This window comes from Episyrphus balteatus, chromosome 1 (assembly GCF_945859705.1).
Source record: "Episyrphus balteatus chromosome 1, idEpiBalt1.1, whole genome shotgun sequence".
Classification (NCBI taxonomy): domain Eukaryota; kingdom Metazoa; phylum Arthropoda; class Insecta; order Diptera; family Syrphidae; genus Episyrphus; species Episyrphus balteatus.
This window is the reverse complement of record NC_079134.1, coordinates 170,482,406-170,500,355: the sequence shown is the minus strand read 5'-3', so window position 1 is coordinate 170,500,355 and position 17,950 is coordinate 170,482,406.

The window sequence follows — 17,950 nt, the reverse complement described above, 5'->3', positions numbered from 1 at the left end:
ATGTAATTTGAGCATTTCAAAAGTCATTATATTTCAATTTTGCACTTTTATTGTTTTATTTTTTTCTTTTTGTTCTGTAAAATTTAAGTTGATTGTTCTTTTTGTAAGCTTTAACAAACTAAGGAAAAAATTATGAAAACTGTCGGGCTTAGGTAATTTTTCTGCCATAAGTGGCTGTGAATTGTACGCTTTTTGCAACTGTCACATAAATTAATCATACGTAAATTGTCAAATTCAAATTGACGTTTTTTGGCATACGTCAAGAAGGAGAAAAGAGACAATAAAATAGCATGGATATTTTGATTCCAAAATTCGCCAAAGTTTCTTTCAAGCGCAAGAAATGTTGAAAAATTGGTTCGTGTTCTTCAAAACGTTTTTAATTGATAACATAATTTTGACACCATTGAATTTTAGACTAAAGTGCAATGGTACTGCATTATAATCTTTCTTATGAAAAAACAAACATGAGTTTTATGGTTTTTCTAATTGTTCCTATGGATATAACTAAACGAAATTTAAATGGGACCACATTGCAGCCACCAGCTTTCCAATACAAAAAGAATTATCAAAATTGGTTCACTAAGTCCAAAGTTATGAGGTAACAAACATAAAAAAAATACAGGCGAATTGAATTCCTCCTCCTGGAAGTCGGTAAAAAAATGGTATTATTTTTCTATACTTTTTTACTAATAGTATCTTAAGGGATTTTTTGCTATCTTTTTTTATATCACTTTATTTTAACCAAACTGATGACAACAAAAAACTTAAACCTTTGTTATGAAAAGTAAATTTCTTGCATAACACTTTTCTTTCTCTGTCTATCATCCATTCACAAAATCACAAACCCCAACTTAACACTTTATGATGAATATGTCTAAAAAAAAAGCGAAACCAACAACTTTAACTAACCTCTTACATAATAGACCTCACTCTTCTTCGAAATTGAGTCACAAATTTGAATATCATTTTCAATTTCAGTCAGAAAAAACCGTGCACAATAACTCATAAATAATGACGTCAATCGAAACTTAAACCACCACAAACTCCAGACTCAATGCCCAACCCGAGCCGCGAAATTATCTGATCCTTAAAGGCCTTCCCAACTCTATAACAATAAAAGCCACCATCACATTGTCGGATATTCAGCCACAACAATTTATCATACCTCAATCTCAATTAAAGCCAGACAAATCGCAATTCAAGCCATTTTGGCTTCTCTTTTGGATGGCGCACGCAAAACTCCTCCACCATCACCAAAGCCATAAGAATCAAGCCGCCACAGCCACCACAATACTGAATCCAGGTCAAATTGTCAGTCAGACCTGACCAGATGCAAGTGAGATTCCAGTCTTGCAATATATCTAACATAAAAGGGCTCTGCCATGCCAGTTCGAGAGCGAACAATGGTTTCAAATGCGCGATAATAATCGCTCATGCTGCTGAATTAGCCCGACTGATGCGATTATGAGAGAAACTGACTCCCTAAACGGGCGCTCGCTCGATCCAGACAACAGAAAAAACAGTTATGCCATTAAGATCGAAAGTGTTCTTCCTGGACCATTGAAACTGTGAATGCACCACGAAGTGAAGATCGACGAAAGACGAAGACCGACAGACGCGACGAAGGCGAACAATGGTCTCTGGGAGACTATACAAAGGACCGTTTTGTTAGCAATCACGGTGATGACGATAGTGATGAGATGTTGTACTAGAGTCTTCCCACAGGATAGAGCCAGACTACAAGAAGATCCTTTTCATTTAACGGAAAGAGGGGAAGTAAAAAAAGTAAGAGTGTTTTGTAAATGCATTTCCATATAGAAGGCAACCCCCCCAAAACAGAAGACTTAGCCACCTAGACAAGACACAACATATAACAAAGGAACTCAGGTCATGTGACTTTTGTGTCTAAATGCGCGATGAAATTTTATTAGAGTCACGATTTTATCGCGCCAGCAATTTTCACACCACACGAAATCGTCCATGTCGTCGGCCAACTACCCAGACGACGACACGGCAACGTCTTGAGGTCTTCGATGGATACCAAAACCAACCTCCATCATCATGCCGCTAAATTGTATAAAGAGGTAATATTATATAAGCTCTCAGTTTCCGAATCTGAAGTAGCTAACAACAAGATATGAGGAAATATAATAAATTTTATTATTTTTTTAATATTTTATTCGTTTATTATCTTCATATCTGCTTTGAAGTATGGAAAGGCAAGGTTGGTTTTATGTGGAAAGTGAATTCCAAGGAAGAAAGAGAAATTTTTTTAAAGAGTTGTTCCTTCAGGTGTTGTATACTGAGGTTATAATAAGATGGTTTTAATGATCATGGGCGGTCATGGTGAGAACAATTCTTAAAGAATTTCTCATTTAACATTATTATATTAGATTTTGATTCAAAAAATAATTTAATGAAATAAAAAAAAACAGAAATAACCATAAACAATGATCGAAAAATAGCATAATAAAATGTCTAAAAGTGCATTGGCACTTTTGAACGATGTTGAACATCGAACGTCTTTTTCACATCAATTTACCTTAGTTTTTAACTTATATAAAGTTTCAAAAAAGAAGATTCTATAATTGATTATTCTGTCCGCCATTTTGGAACCACCATTTTGAATAAAAAAAAGTTGGAAGCTTTTTCGTATTTCTTATACTTATATACTTCAGTGTACTAAATTTGATGACTTTTTCATAAAGAAATGGCCGTGAAAATGATTTTGACGCCAAAAAGCACCAAAGGCACCACTGTGCGGCAAAGAATAATAAATAGCCAAAGCATTCTTGATCGAAAAATTTTGAAATCTTCAGCGACTTCATGACTTTCGATGATTGCGTCAACTTCATTTTTACTTCTTATTTGGTAAAAATAATAATTTTACAAGGGAGCGGGTCATAATTCTGCTTGTCAAAATTCTGTACGACAGTGCGCGCGCACTTTCTTACATTATCAAAACGATATTTTTTTACAGCATTTTTGCAGAATTTTGATATACAGAATTTTGATGTACAGAATTTTGAAATACAGTATTTTGACCAACCAGAATTTTGCTATACAGAATTTTGACTTTCAGAATTTTGTTCCTACAGCATTTTGCACATACAGAATTTTGACATACAGTATTTTGGCATACAGTATTTTGAATACAGAATTTTGCAACATACAGAATTTCGACCTCAACCCATTTTACAAATAGTTTATAAAAAAAGAAAAAAATATCGTAAAAATGTGATTTTTGGGGGAGCGGGTTATAATTCTGCTTGTCAAAATTCTGTATCACAGAATTCTGTGTGATCAAAATACTGTAAAAGAATAATTCTGAATATAAATATATATACTGTAAATACAAAATTCGGGTTGGGGTCGAAATTCTGTGTGTTGCAAGATTCTGTATTAAAAATACTGTATGTCAAAATTCTGTATGTGCAAAATGCTGTACGAGCAAAATTCTGAAAGTCAAAATTATGTATAGCAAAATTCTGGTTGGTCAAAATACTGTATTTTAAAATTCTGTAGGTACATCAAAATTCTGTATACCTATCAAAATTCTGTAAAAATGCTGTAAAAAAATATCGTTTTGATAATGTAAGAAAGTGCACGCGCACTTTTGAATTTTGATGATTTTGATGTACAGAATTTTGAAATACAGTATTTTGACCAACCAGAATTTTGCTATAGGTACAGAATTTTGACTTTCAGAATTTTGTTCGTAGAGTATTTTTTACATACTGAATTTTGACATACAGTATTTTGGCATACAGTATTTTAAATACAGAACTTTGCAACACACAGCATTTCGACCCCAACTTGATTTTTGCGCGACCGGAAGTCCCTAACCAGCTTGAACCAATTTTGTTCTACTTAACATTCAGATCACAGAAGGATTTTCTAAAGCTATTATATTCAAAAAATTGGATGTTAGAGTGATAATTTTTTTTTTGTAAAAATACTATTTTTTTAATTTTTTTTTTATAAACTTCAAAACCGAAACCCTTCTTAGTCTTCAACATTCTCTATATAAATTTGTTTTTAATTTGAAGTTGGAGAAGAGCAACCATTTATGGCAAAATTTTGTTAAATGAAAAAAAAATTTTTGTCATCGCTTACGTCTGCCAAGTTTAATCAAAATCGTTAGAGCCGTTTTCAAGTTATTTGGTATAACTGGAAAAATTTGTATGGTGGCTACACTTTCTTAGCGAGATATAAAAAATATCATTTGTACCAAATTTGAAGAAAATCCGTCCACCTGTTTAGGCTGTGGAAATGTGTACAGATGGACACACAGACCCACTTTTTCGGAGTTCTCGATCATCGTAATGTTGGTTTTGATTAAAACCTCAATTTTTTTTTCGACACGAAACCAATACTTGCCCTATAGGTAGAGCAAGTAAAAATTATTTTTTTTCCCAAACGTCAAAGCTATTTTCTGTACTAATTCCCCATGTTTCATCCAGGAGCACAGAAATCATTATGGCTATAAATAGCTTCATACAAATATATAAATATTTTTGTAAAAAATCATACTCGTATACGAGTACAAGATCAAACAATTCAATAATAAATGAAAACCAGTACCAAATTTGTTTCTCTAAGACTCTAATCCATCCATCATTAAAATTAAAATCAAAGTCAATATCAATTGGGGAGAAAAAGAACACCCACGTAAATGTGCAAAAGTCTGGATTTATCTCAATCTCAATTTCTTCACCAACCCACATTTTTTCTGTCACAACTCCTTCCGCAATTAGTTAAGTTGTTTTTACTCCTGTTTACCGCTGATTGAGCACTTTGCAATCATCCTAATTACACTATTCTCCATCTCTCTCTTTTTTCTTGTTTGTCTCTCTATTTCACTGATTATCATTTACCGGTTCCTTGATTTCTATACCCGCACAAACTCATCATTTTTTTTTGCTGTAAAGGTGGTCTCGCATTGAGAATGAAAATTTACGACTCTCAATCCATTCCAGAGCATATGTTGGGGTAACTCTTAGCAGACAACTGCATCACCATCAGATATCCTGTTTCTTGTTAATCACCCCTTTTACGTGTTAAAATGATCAACTAAACTATCACCTGCTCGGATCATAATTCATAATATTCGGAGGGACACAATGGTGGGCTTCAAATGGAAAAAGAACAGACAGAAGCTCCGCAGCAACCATGCCATCGTATATATTGTGCATAAAAACGAAGATGTGCGATGATTTCTCTCGAAAAGGACTTTCCACAACAGAAAATTGTGAATTGGAATTGAACGCCTCCTGGAGCCTTCAAGGGCGGAGCCAGGCTATCAGCACTACCAAACCCAGCTTGTTTATACTCTCACAACGTCAAAACAACAACAATAAGAACAGCTCACAAAAAAAATGAGGAGGCTCTTTTTCTCCTTTACCAACAACACACAAACTGCACTACTCTACCGCATCCCGGCCAAACAGCCAGCGCCATCTAATTTGAAATAATAATCTCAAAAATAAATTAAAACATAACACACTGGCTGCAACTCTGCTGTTGGGAAGTTAAGTGTCGGAAATGGCGATGGCAGTGTGCCGCCGCAGAATATTTCTCTTCCAAATGCGCGCAGGTGCATGATGATGCGCCGCCGCCGTACTCTCTACAGACAGACACACCGGCAAAGTTGCAGAAAAAAAAAACTTCAAATGCTATATGATGCAGCTAAAGTAAATATTAATTAAGGGGCGAGGTAGAACGCGTCGATTAACGGGCCACAATTTATAATCACTTTTGAATGACCGCCCGCCCAGTTTATTATTATTAGTCGATGGTTTGGTTTTTATATGGCTTTTGACTTAATCTTATGATGTGTTGGTTGCATCCTCTTGTAGACTCCTTCATATATAATTTCATCATCGCAATTTTGCTGGGTTCAACTATCGTTTTCTCTCTCTTCAACAATTTCATTGATTGCAAGAAATCAATACTGGTCTAACAAGTTGTCTATTTTTTGAAATAAAAAAATAGTAAAGTTGTAGCTTTGTTGAGCAAAACTAAGCCTAATTCTTAAGACCCACCTCTCTTTTCCAAATTTTGCAAACATTATCTAAATTTTGAACCCAACTGACTTTACTTTAAAACTGAATAAAATTCGATAAAAAATGATAAGAAATTTGTATTTTTGAAACGTAGTTCGGTTTGTTTAAAATTCAACCCTCGTCATCATATTAAAATCCCATTATCACACGGAATTTGTGCGTGTTTTGTTTGAAGTTGTCATGCTCTTCATTTGAATAACATTCCATTTCTTCTTTCCATATTTAGGATCATCATTTTCGGCAGCATAAAAGACATAAAAATATAAAAATGAAAAAAAGTTTGTACCTCAACTCTTTCATTTCATTTTCAGTAAACATAGTTCCTTTGAGTTTGAGGTTATAATTTTTGTCTGTGTTGACTTGTGGATACTTCCGACATTTGAATTCCACCTGAGGCTAAAGAATGCATCGATTTTTACCTTTGATTTGGGGTCTCTCCCACCATCAGTCACATCAATCTGTCGTTAGAAATCACATCAAGTTGTTTTTTTTTTTTGCACGATTTTGCCAACATTCAACTAAAATGACCCAGAGTGTGCAACCTTTGACGCTCATAAACAGCGAACAAATATCGTCGCTATGCTTTGACGTTCTCGTATCGTATCAACCATCATCGTGTCGGTCGTTGTCAGCGTCAGCAACGTGGTCTGCATCTTGACCACGCTCGTCTTCGTCAAAAATTTAAACCAACCACTAACCTGCACACTTTTTCGCGTGTTTAAAGAAATACGGTACCAACCACAAACTTCATGTTTATTTTTTTTTTTGTATACGGATCTTTATGAGATTGCCATGTCTGGCTGAGGTCTATCTTTATGATGGTGTGGTCTATCTATCGATGGCGAACAATCATAATTGCCATCGATTTGTGTTGGATTGGAAATGGGCAAACAAAAGCGGAACATAAAAACTGATTTTTGTTGTATTACTTTGTTGTTGTATGTACTGTATACATTTTGTTTATATAGTTAAACGTGATTTAAGAGAGCGACATTATGGATGCTGTGTGCTTTATGACATTTTATAGCTGCAAGGGCTATCGTGACTCGTTAAAGTTTATTAATGCCTTTTTAGTGGGTGAAACCGATTTTAATAGACACAGAGGAAACTTATGTTGGATTTTATATTGCCTTTGGGTGAGTGGACAAGGATTTTTATTCGTTCAAAAAAAAATATTTTAGACAAGTTATACTGGTGAAATAACAGTACAAAAATAATAGGTTCGTTTCTTTGTGCAAGCAAATTGGTTTTGAATTTAATTCTACAAATATTACCGTGATTGCAAATTTTCTATGCGACAATTCACTCTCGATATATTGAGATGGACGCAATTTTTTGTATGGCAGATGTCCCACATGACGAAGTATTATGCAAACTAAGATTTCAACTTAGAATAAATCCTTCTTCAATACTGCATCCAAACTTAGATTAGTGACGTGTTTCTACTTTTTGTTCATATTTTTGCCACAAGATTAAAATTTTACTCATCCATCATAAATGAATGTAGAGTTACTTAGCTGTTTTAATAGTTATCCTGCTATTCGACAGGAAACCAGATCCAACAAATTAAAGATCATCAAAATCGGTTCGGCACTTCTAGTTTTATAAATGAAGTAACTTAATGCACTTTTTTATATTAAATAAGATGTTCATATGTGCCATCCTAACTTATTAACTGCCTATCCTTTTAATACAAAAGAGTTGTTTTTAGAAGCATCTTGTTTGGGCAATGGTTACAAGCTATTTGATGTTACATTTTATTGAATATAGCGGTCTCTAGAGAAAAAAGTCATGAATTATTTCTTATTCATTATTCTTTTATACATTTTTAAATGAATTTTATTTAATTTTTATGTATGACCCAGAAATAGTTTTATTTTACTCAGAAAATTTTTTTTGTATTATTAAAGAATAACTTTATTTTTTTTTTTAAATAAATAAACAAAATTTGCAGGTGTTTTTTTGTATGACTGTATTTTTATAAACTTATCTGGGAAAGTAGTGTACCTAACTAGATATGATAACTATCACTGATTTTTCCTATTAACATACAAAAATACTTAGGAAAATACAAAAGACTTCTCATGGTAAAACATTGCCGTCTCCAGTTGTTATCACGGGTTCCTCTTTCATTAACATCTCATATTGCTGAATTTTTTGAGTATCACGAATTCCTGGGACAAGTATAACCGATTGCTCCTGAATATATTATAGATTATTCTGTTATTATCATTTGCTTTACAAAATATTATATTACTCCGTTAAATATCACAGATTTTTCTAGAAAATATCACGGATTTTTCAGATAAGTATGAGTATCATAGAAAGCTAAGGCATGTATCACAAATTTTTTTGGTAAGTGTTGAGGGTGAATCATCACAAAAAAGTTCGAGTACGTTTCACGGATTGATCCGGTAAATATCATAGATTCCTTTGGTAAATATCACAAAATATTCTAAATTATATATCGATAATATCACAGATCCTTCCATAATTAGAAGACATTTCTCCCAGAAGTATAATACAGTGATCCTTTGGACAGAATGGATTGCTCAAGAAAGTATCACAAGTATCATGTCTAGCTAAGGTGCTTATCAGAGCTTTCTGTGGCAAGTATTAAAGTCTGCATTGTAAATACATATATCTTTTATATTGTATAACTATGCTAGGTACCAGTGATTGTAACGGTAAGAATCAAGAAATGGTAAGGTAAATATCACAGACTGCCCCCTTAGGTATCACAGATTATTGATTTTGATCCCAGTTCATATGACTAATAGTTCAAACATTCAATTTGTTCTCCATTTATATTCTAGAAAATTTCAGTCAATATGACAGTTCACACACTTTATGGTTTCATGAATCATAATAACTTTAAGAAAAAAACCAAACAAGGGAAAAAAAGAACTAACAGACATCACATCTGTTCCTTCAGACAACAAGACAACATTTTAATGCCTTGAGACCTTCTATACCAGACGAATATGTACTTCAGACACAAAGAAAACGATTACCAAGCAATCACCGTCATCGTGTCTTTGGACCAATATCGACGACCACGACCACCAAAAGCTTTCAATTTCGCTGACTTGTGACATAACTTCGGGCGTACAACAAATTGATATAGTTTTCAAGTTTAATTGACATTTCAGACATCTGCACAAAATGTCATCCGAATCACTTCGTCGGCGTCATCGTCAGCGTCTGTCGTTGGTCGGTCGGTAGTGGTCCATGAGTGTGGTGCATTTAAGTTGTATACAGAATGACAAAGAGGGATTTTCTGTCCAACTTCAGCAAACCCACCACCACCACCACACCGACTCCACCAGATTCGACATCAAAAATGACTAAACTTATTTACCGAACAAGTTCGCACGTGCGGATGTTGTTACTACTTGAGAGGTTTGCTTGAAGAACTGAAGAGAAGCGAATCCCATGGAGATTACATAAAACGTACGCGAAAACAAAAAAAAACGAGAACCAGAACACGGAAAAATGAATCTGGGAAACAGAACGAGGACAAAAACGTTCCAAAGGGAAACAATGCGACTGTTTTGCTGATGCTGACGCTCGGCTCTGGTGTTCTGCTCTGATGGGAGACCGACCGAAATGGGAGCACCGTGTACATTAATAAGCGTCACTCGCCGAGTTTCTCGATGAGATTATCATAGCCTCTTGGAGAAGACCATCACGATGAAGACGACAAACAACAAGAGATGCGATGCGACCAGCAACAACAACCAGACACAAGTGGTTACACTCTGATTGAATTTGGCGCGTAGGCAGACGAGGGATATAAAAAGGTAACCGAGCTATGTAGTTTTTGACGTTGAACGATGTACTTTTCCAGATTGATTTTGTGGTAACAAAACAAAAGGAAGAATACAAAAAAAGAAGAAAATAAAAGAACAATCAAACATTTGGAGCACTTACTTATGGATGGCCTTGTTTATATGATAATTATCTATTATAACGAGTTTGGCGAAAAAGGCGAAAAAAGGTTAGTGGTATCATGAATTTGTTTTACATACAATTAAAAAGGCATTCTTTTTGAAATCATGACAATGCTAGTTTTTTATCAGTTCTTAAAGTTTATGAATATGAAAATAACATTTTAAATGATACTTACCTGAGCTATAAATGATAAATGTTGTGATACTTTCATGAGCAATCTGTGGTCTTTATCATGTAATTTTTTTCGCAAAATCATTCCGTTATATTTCTGGTAGAAATGTCTTCTACTTATAGAAGCATCTGTGATACTTTTTTTATGATACAATCGAGATAATAATTCAAAATACTCCGTGATACTGACCAAAGAAATCTATGATATTTACATGATCAATTCTTGAATTTTCCTTGAACCTTTTTGTGATACCTATCGGTTCACCTTCAACACTTTCAAGAATAATTTGTGATACATATCTTAGCTATCCATGATACTTATTTAAGAAATCCGTGATATTGATATATGAAATTTGCCTAAGGATCATTGCCTCTTACAAATTTATAGAAAGTAATGTGATATTACCGAAATAATTTTTGATATTTACAAGAGAAATCCCATTTACTTAACTCAGCAGTTTGTGATACCCAAAAGAAGCAACTGAGATCCTTATCAAAGCAATCTGTAATAACCACTTAAGAAAGGTATTAGCCTGGAACTCTGTAGTATTACACTAATAATAAATACAATAAATACAATAAAGTCCGTGATACTCATCAAAAGGAACTTGTGATATCTGCAAAAGATTCGTGATAATTTATGAAGAGAACTTTTAGATTCTATTTCGAGCAATCCTTGATACTTCACAGAAAAATCTGAAGTTTACATGAACAACTCGTGATAAATATTATTTTGTGATATTTAATTACTTATCTGACCAATGTGTGATACTTCCTAGGGTAGTCAACAATTCTTTCGTCATATTTTTCATAAAAATGCGCGCTTTAAATAGAAGGATATGTGATATTGCCTAGTAGAATAATTGACGATACTTACCCTTAACCAAAAATACACAACAAACTTACCAACTAAGTGCTTGATATTTCCGAAGCAATCCATGATAATCTGAAACAAGCCGTGATACTTGACTGACCTTTATGTAATACTTATGGAAAAAGCCTGTGATAAGTCACGAGGCATTCGTTGATAGGTACTTACAGACACTATCCGCAAATTGGACTGGAGCTAACAGTAGCATATCGTCATACTTTTCCTACAAAGGCGTGAAGGATAAGTGATATCATCGAGATGAATAATTCCTTGATACTTACTCTTAAACAAAAATAACAAACTTAACTGATATTAACAGAAGAAATCTGTGATACTTACGAAATACTTGTTAAAAAAAACTCTGTGATATTTCCGGAGCAATGAGTTATGCTTAAGCCGTGATACTCTCATGATTTTTTTGTGATAGTTATGAAGAAGTCTGTGATAGTACATGATATGTGAATTAAACTGGAGATGAAAGGAGCATTCCGGAAGATACCTGATATTTTTGAGATGAATAATCCATGATATTTACTCTAACCGAAAATTCCAACAAACTTACAAAGAAAGCCTTTGATATTTACTGTGATACTTACGTGAAATTTGTGATATCTTCGGATCAATCAGTTATGCTTACCAAACTGTTTAATAACAAGCGAACAAGTTGTGATATATATTTTACTTTTACGAGTATGTGATATTTATAGAAGAACTCTGTGATAAGTCATGAAGCTTTCTGTGATACTTACATAAACAATTCGTGAAACTTCTCTGAACTAGATATTGATATAGTATATACGGAGAAAATATTTAAATCAGTTGAAATGATAATACAAATCCTTTTAGAACTTTCTAAACGATCCCCGGCTATATCGTGTGATCGATATTGGTATAATCCATATTCCACCTCATGGTTTTAAGTGAAAGCTGTTTGTTTTACAAAAATCTTCTACTTGTATTTCTGAGAAATTCAAGTCAAGATCTCTGAGCGATTGAATTAAGCTACAGCATTTGTAATCTCTTGTCCAACACGAATGCCGTGCAAAACAAGAGAAATCACAATTATTAAAACCAAAAAAAGAAAAGAAAAAAACAACCTCAGTAAATCTCGATAAATCTACGACGAGATACATTTTTGGAAGGTCATAGGATCAACTTCTGCTGCGAAGAAAATACAATTTTTTTTATTAAATATCAACATGGAAGCTGTGCAGAGCATAGTTATCATGTAACCTGAGTGAATTTTGTTCGAGGCTATGTTCGCAATCTTTGCTATCATCGCCATCAAGGAGAGGGACCATCCACAGCGAGACATCGCTTTAGGGTACTTACTATACCTTTTTTATGTAGTTACCTCCATTATTATCTATAAATGAAGGAGCGCATTGATTTAGCTTTGTTTTTGAGGGGTTTTATATTATTTCGATGGTATCACCAAATCTGGTAAAGTACACAATGACACAACTTTCTGTTTCATTTTTCTCAGCTTTCAGTGAACATGATGATGGTAACTCCAGAAAAGAGTCTCGCATTTGGGTAGAGCTTGTAGAGTTCCTTGTAAATTTAAATTTAAATCTGTCGTCGACTTCCTGTGTGGAAATTTGGCAAAAGGTATGTAAAGCCGCGTTGATTTTGGTTGCTAAATTCGTTAAGTCGTTGACGACTCGCTGCAGGGTAGCGCTATTTATGGCTGGCTTTGTTTGGTTGCACAATCAATTGTTTCCTAATTGTAGGTTAAACGAGATGGATTAATTCCCATTTTTATATTCAAATTCTGTGCTACTTGTTCGATTTGATTTCAGAAAAGGTTTTGTTTGATTGTAAAAAAAAGGAGCTGAGAGGTACCTACATGAAAATAGTAGGTAAGTACTATGGAGAAACATTTTTATTCAATTTATGAGTGCTTCTTAAGAAATTTTCTTAAGCTTGCAATAAAATAGGTAAGCCAGATTTGACAGAATGAAAAGGTTACAGAGCGACACAACGACAAGGCCATAGTACAATAGGGTGACATGGGACAAAGAGACAGGGTGGCAAGCCCACAAGATTATTTAGTGAAAAGGCGACAAGTTCCTCTATAGCTCAAGCTCTATAGAAGCAGAATTGTTATCAGGGGTGGAAGGTGATAGGGCGGCAAGGTTACTGATTGACAAGGCGACATGGTAACAGAGCGAAAAGGTGTAGATAAAGGCTACAAGGTGACAGGGCAAAAAAGTGACAGGTCGACAAGATGACACGCCGGCAGAACGATAGAACGATATGGCGATAGAGTGATAGGGTGATATGTCGACAAGGCGATAGGTCTACAAGATGAAAGGGGTGATAGGGCGACATACATACATGAGACAAGGCAACAGGGTCTCGACTTACAAATTTGCTTCTACAAGGCTTTAGAGATGATTCATACTGTAGCTCCTAAAAAGCCTTATAGAACCAAAATTGTATGTTGGGTGACAAGGCGACAGAGTGATAAGGCAATACCCAACTAACACAACAGCTTCTTTGTATGCTTGTACTGAGCTTGCTTCAGAATTTAATTACTTATAAAAGTTCGAACTTGTTTAACAACTTGCTTGTTTTTCGGATAAGCTTCGGTTAGTGAACTTAGAGCAGCTTTAAGGATATTACCAAGTTTTCTATAATTTTTGGTTTTGAAATTGAATAATCTAGCTCGGACACATTTTGGTTTTAATATTGAATAATTAAGATCGGACATTTTTTTATTTTGACATTGAATAATTTCGCTGGGACATTTTTGGGTTTCGACATTTCTGCTATTTGAGATGATTAAGTTTTTGATTTCATTAATGAAGGATCAACCAACAAACAGATACAAAGTTCAATTCCTGGTTGAGGTAAAAAAATGATATACTTTTAAAATTATTATTAACACATATACTTAAAACTAAGGGAATGGAATATATGATTTCAGATTTAAAGATAAAAGTCATGGTAAAAAATCAAATCAAAAAACCAATTGAAAAAGAAAAACTTTTTTTTTATTTTTGTTTCTATAATTTCGATAAGACTTGTACTAAAGAGCTATGCAAGCTCTTTGGAAACTATCTCTCAAAGCTTCGGTAGAGCTTCTTTAAAGCTTCGTTTAAGCTTCTTATAGGCTTTATTAGTACATTGTTATAAAGGCTCCAACTTGTATAACGTTCCACGTTTTCCATGCCCAACAACCTTCCTAAAGTATAGCTGAAGCTGAAATGTAGCATCGTTTATACCTTTATCGAAGCTGAAATGTTAGTTGGGTAGGGCCACAAGGCGATATAATAAAGATTTAATGACGAGAAGCACATTGTGCAATCATCCTAGCCAAAAAGCTGGACATACAGCGACTCACATGGTTTGGACACGTGAACCGTAAGGTGAGACCTCGAAAAGTCACGAATTCAATCTCGATGGGCAACTTGACAGAGATGGCCAACTTCTTTGTGCGCAAAAATTTGGACGGTAAAAGAGATTTGAATTCGCCACGTGAATTGTAAAGGCCATCTTGTGAAAAAGTTTTATACACCACTAAATAAATAGACAAATGCAAAGTTTAAACCCTTTTGGAAGAATTTCCTCGCAGAAGGTATTATTTTTCCAAAGTTCCCAACTAACAGAAATTTTGATTCTATAAAGCTTAAAAGAAGCTAATGAATCATCTGTAAGGACTTGTAGAAGCAAAATTGTTATTCAGAATCTGACAGCAATTTCCGCTTGATGCAGAAATATTTTTCAAGCATGCCTGTATAGTTTTGACAGAAGAAATGTCAAAAAATTCTTTTGGATTTGACTTAAAAAAAAATCTCCATTCCATATCACAACCATATTTAACTTACACACATGTTACTACAAGTCAATTAAGAATATCTATCTTCTTTACATTTATATCCCTCTCTACCAAAGCTACTACTTCTTTACTTCTTCCGGCAAGCCAGCCAGCAAACCATTACTCATGCAAATGTCTCCAAATGTACATTTTGTCCAACACACTAAGAGTTCCTTGTATTAAGTCCTCATTGTTGTGACATATCTCAAACTTTAATCTCCGATTATGGCTCCTCCACGGCAATTGACATTATACCATCATCCACATCCACTCTGTACCTACCAGCCGCACAGCCAACAACATCACCATAGCGAAATTGTGCTGCCCTTTAACGTTCAAAAAAACGTCCACTCTGGATGGTGCTGCACTGCTGCACCAAAGACGACGACGAGACACTCCGAATTACATTAACTGATCCGTCGCGTAAACAACGTGTTCACTTTATTTACTCTACGGCACGTCTGCTTCTGCGGCTATCCGCCATCTCTCTTCCCAATGATTAGACAAATTTGCGGCCATAACACGAAGCTCTCTGTTGGTTCCCTTTCTGCTGGACCGCACCGCACCGGTCCATCAGTTTCTTTCTCTCTTTTCTTTCCGATTCTGCATCCATCCATGCCAGCAGCCTTGCATTGATTTCGTTATTACATCTGCAAATGCGTTCTTCTTTGGCAACGTCCATCCATCTATCCATCCGCCGTTTGTGTGTTGTTTGCAACTTCTGCCACAAAAGCAGGCAATATAAGTCGTCCAGGCAAATGCCTGCACTTTGTCAAAGGAGGATTTATAAGGCGGCTATCTCCTCGTGAGCTGCGCCACTGCCGTAGAAGTCACGTCCACGTCGCGTCGCATCCTCTCCGATATGCGCTCTTTCCCATCCTCCTCGGGACATAAGCGGTATGGAAAAGGGGGGGGTAAACAATCGATTTATCTGAATAACTGCAGAACATTTATATGCTAATATATTGAACTGAAACGGTTTGTCCTCTTTTTTTGTATGTGAAAAAGAAGAATGAAAGAGAGAGAGAGGGAGAGAAACTGTGCTGTTTTGGCGTGCTGCAGTCCGATCGTTTGGAGGACGAGGAGGACGACCATGAAATCATTTTTGCACAATGTCATGTTTTTTGTAGTCCGTCTCCATCTTCATCTCCATATCGGTGTGGCCGCTGAGTGCGCTTACAGGTAAATCGAAATCGAACTCAAATCAATGGGACTTTGGGTAAGACATCTTTCAAAACTCGCATAAAGCGGCCTACACACTACTCCCCGTGTGATCGGTTCGGCACAACATCAGAATGAAGGTAAGGTGCCTCTCTGTGCCCAGCATCAATCCAAAATTGATCCGAATCGATGGATTAAACGCGGCGGAAAAAAAAAGTGAGAGGACATTAAAAACGAACAAACTTGGGGTGATTCCCCAGAAAAACGGCCAGAATTGAATGCTAATCTGTGCGGTGCGGTGCGATTCGACCGATCCGATCTTGGCGGTGGTGCAGCAGTTTTGGGTGACGGCGAAGACGCCGAGCTAAACAAATTACGCTGTAACGACCGACAGCTTGAGCAAATAATTTAATTCCATTGTTATGTCACTGAGCACACAAACGATCGATGCTGGGGCACTCCGCGATGTTTTGCGGGTCCCATCTTTCTCCCAACAAAGGTGTGCGCAAAACAAACCATCGCGCGCAGTATACGACGATCAATCGAAGCGATTTTTATTCACTTGTCCCCTTCTGGGGTTCGGTTGGGTTCTTGCGGGATGGAAGAGTGAAGCCCATGGCGGTATAGTGGATGTAGATGTAGTTTGAGTCTCGTCCAAGAGTGTTGTCTGCCTGCACACCACCGCCGCGATTATATGCAAAGTAAGTGCTGCTGTAGTTAACAAGAGCTTGGAATTCGTGTTGTGTTTGGCGGAGGAGGAGGTATGGTGGTGGTGAAGTGAGGCAGACGTGAAGGAGACTCTGTCGAAAGGTGGTGTTGTCGTTGCTGTGAGATATTTGCACAGAATATATGTATGCACCACCACTTAAGACAGTTGCAGATATTTTGTCACCTTTAATGGTGTCTGGCGTTGGGTTGTTTTCGCACCTGTAATGAGTCTACTTACATTGGTATAATTTTGATTGCATGTCATTTGGGCTGATGCTGAGGTGTCAGACTTCGCGCAAAGTATCAATTTAGCCCAATTTTCTGAGCTAAAATAATGCTCATATTACCATTAATATACCTACATGGATGTGAGTCAGTGTGGGCTTTTAGACAAGGAACATTTGGGTATGCATTATGACCTGGCAATATCGTTGGGTCTGTCAATTGTCTGACAGTAAGAGATAAGCAGCGAATCTGTCAAAGTCAAATATGACAACCCTCACTTTGAAGAATCTGACAGATACCTCCAATTTTTAATTTAATAAAAGACGGTTTTTTATTAGTTTTCGTATGAGTTTATTTGTTAAATTGTTGTTGACTATTTAAAGACTCTTGTTAAATTGATTTTTTTGTTATTAGATTCTTTCTAATAGAAAAACAAATGTCAGTCTTAAAAGTGAACAGTTTAACGTTTGAGAACTTTTTGCTTAAGAGCGCTTAAAAATTTTCCGTAGAAAAAGTTTTGGAATGAAAAGTATAAGGACGATTCCCGAATAACAAATTTGCTTCTATAAAGCTTTACAGGTGTTAATGTAGCTCCTGTAAAGCTTTATAGAAGGGATATTGTTTTTTGGGATGTCACATACCTACCTGACAATTTAATTGTCAGTTTGTCGTCTGACAATAACCTTTCTGTCAAACAAAATTGTTAGTTTTCAATAATTGTTATAAGACATTTTAGTACATATTTTTCGAAAAGGTATGCGGCAAGGGTACGGGTAATTGTATGATAAAAATTCCACACGTGAACTTTGAAGTTCCATGTTTGGAATTTTTTTACATCGCTAAATGACCATCAGGAAACCAAATTATACTTTTCTAAGGACTTTTTATGCTGAGTCCGAATCCAAAGTCAAAATTTCACTAGCACGTCACGTTTTTGAAATACTTTGACGTCAAATTACACCACTGTAAAAT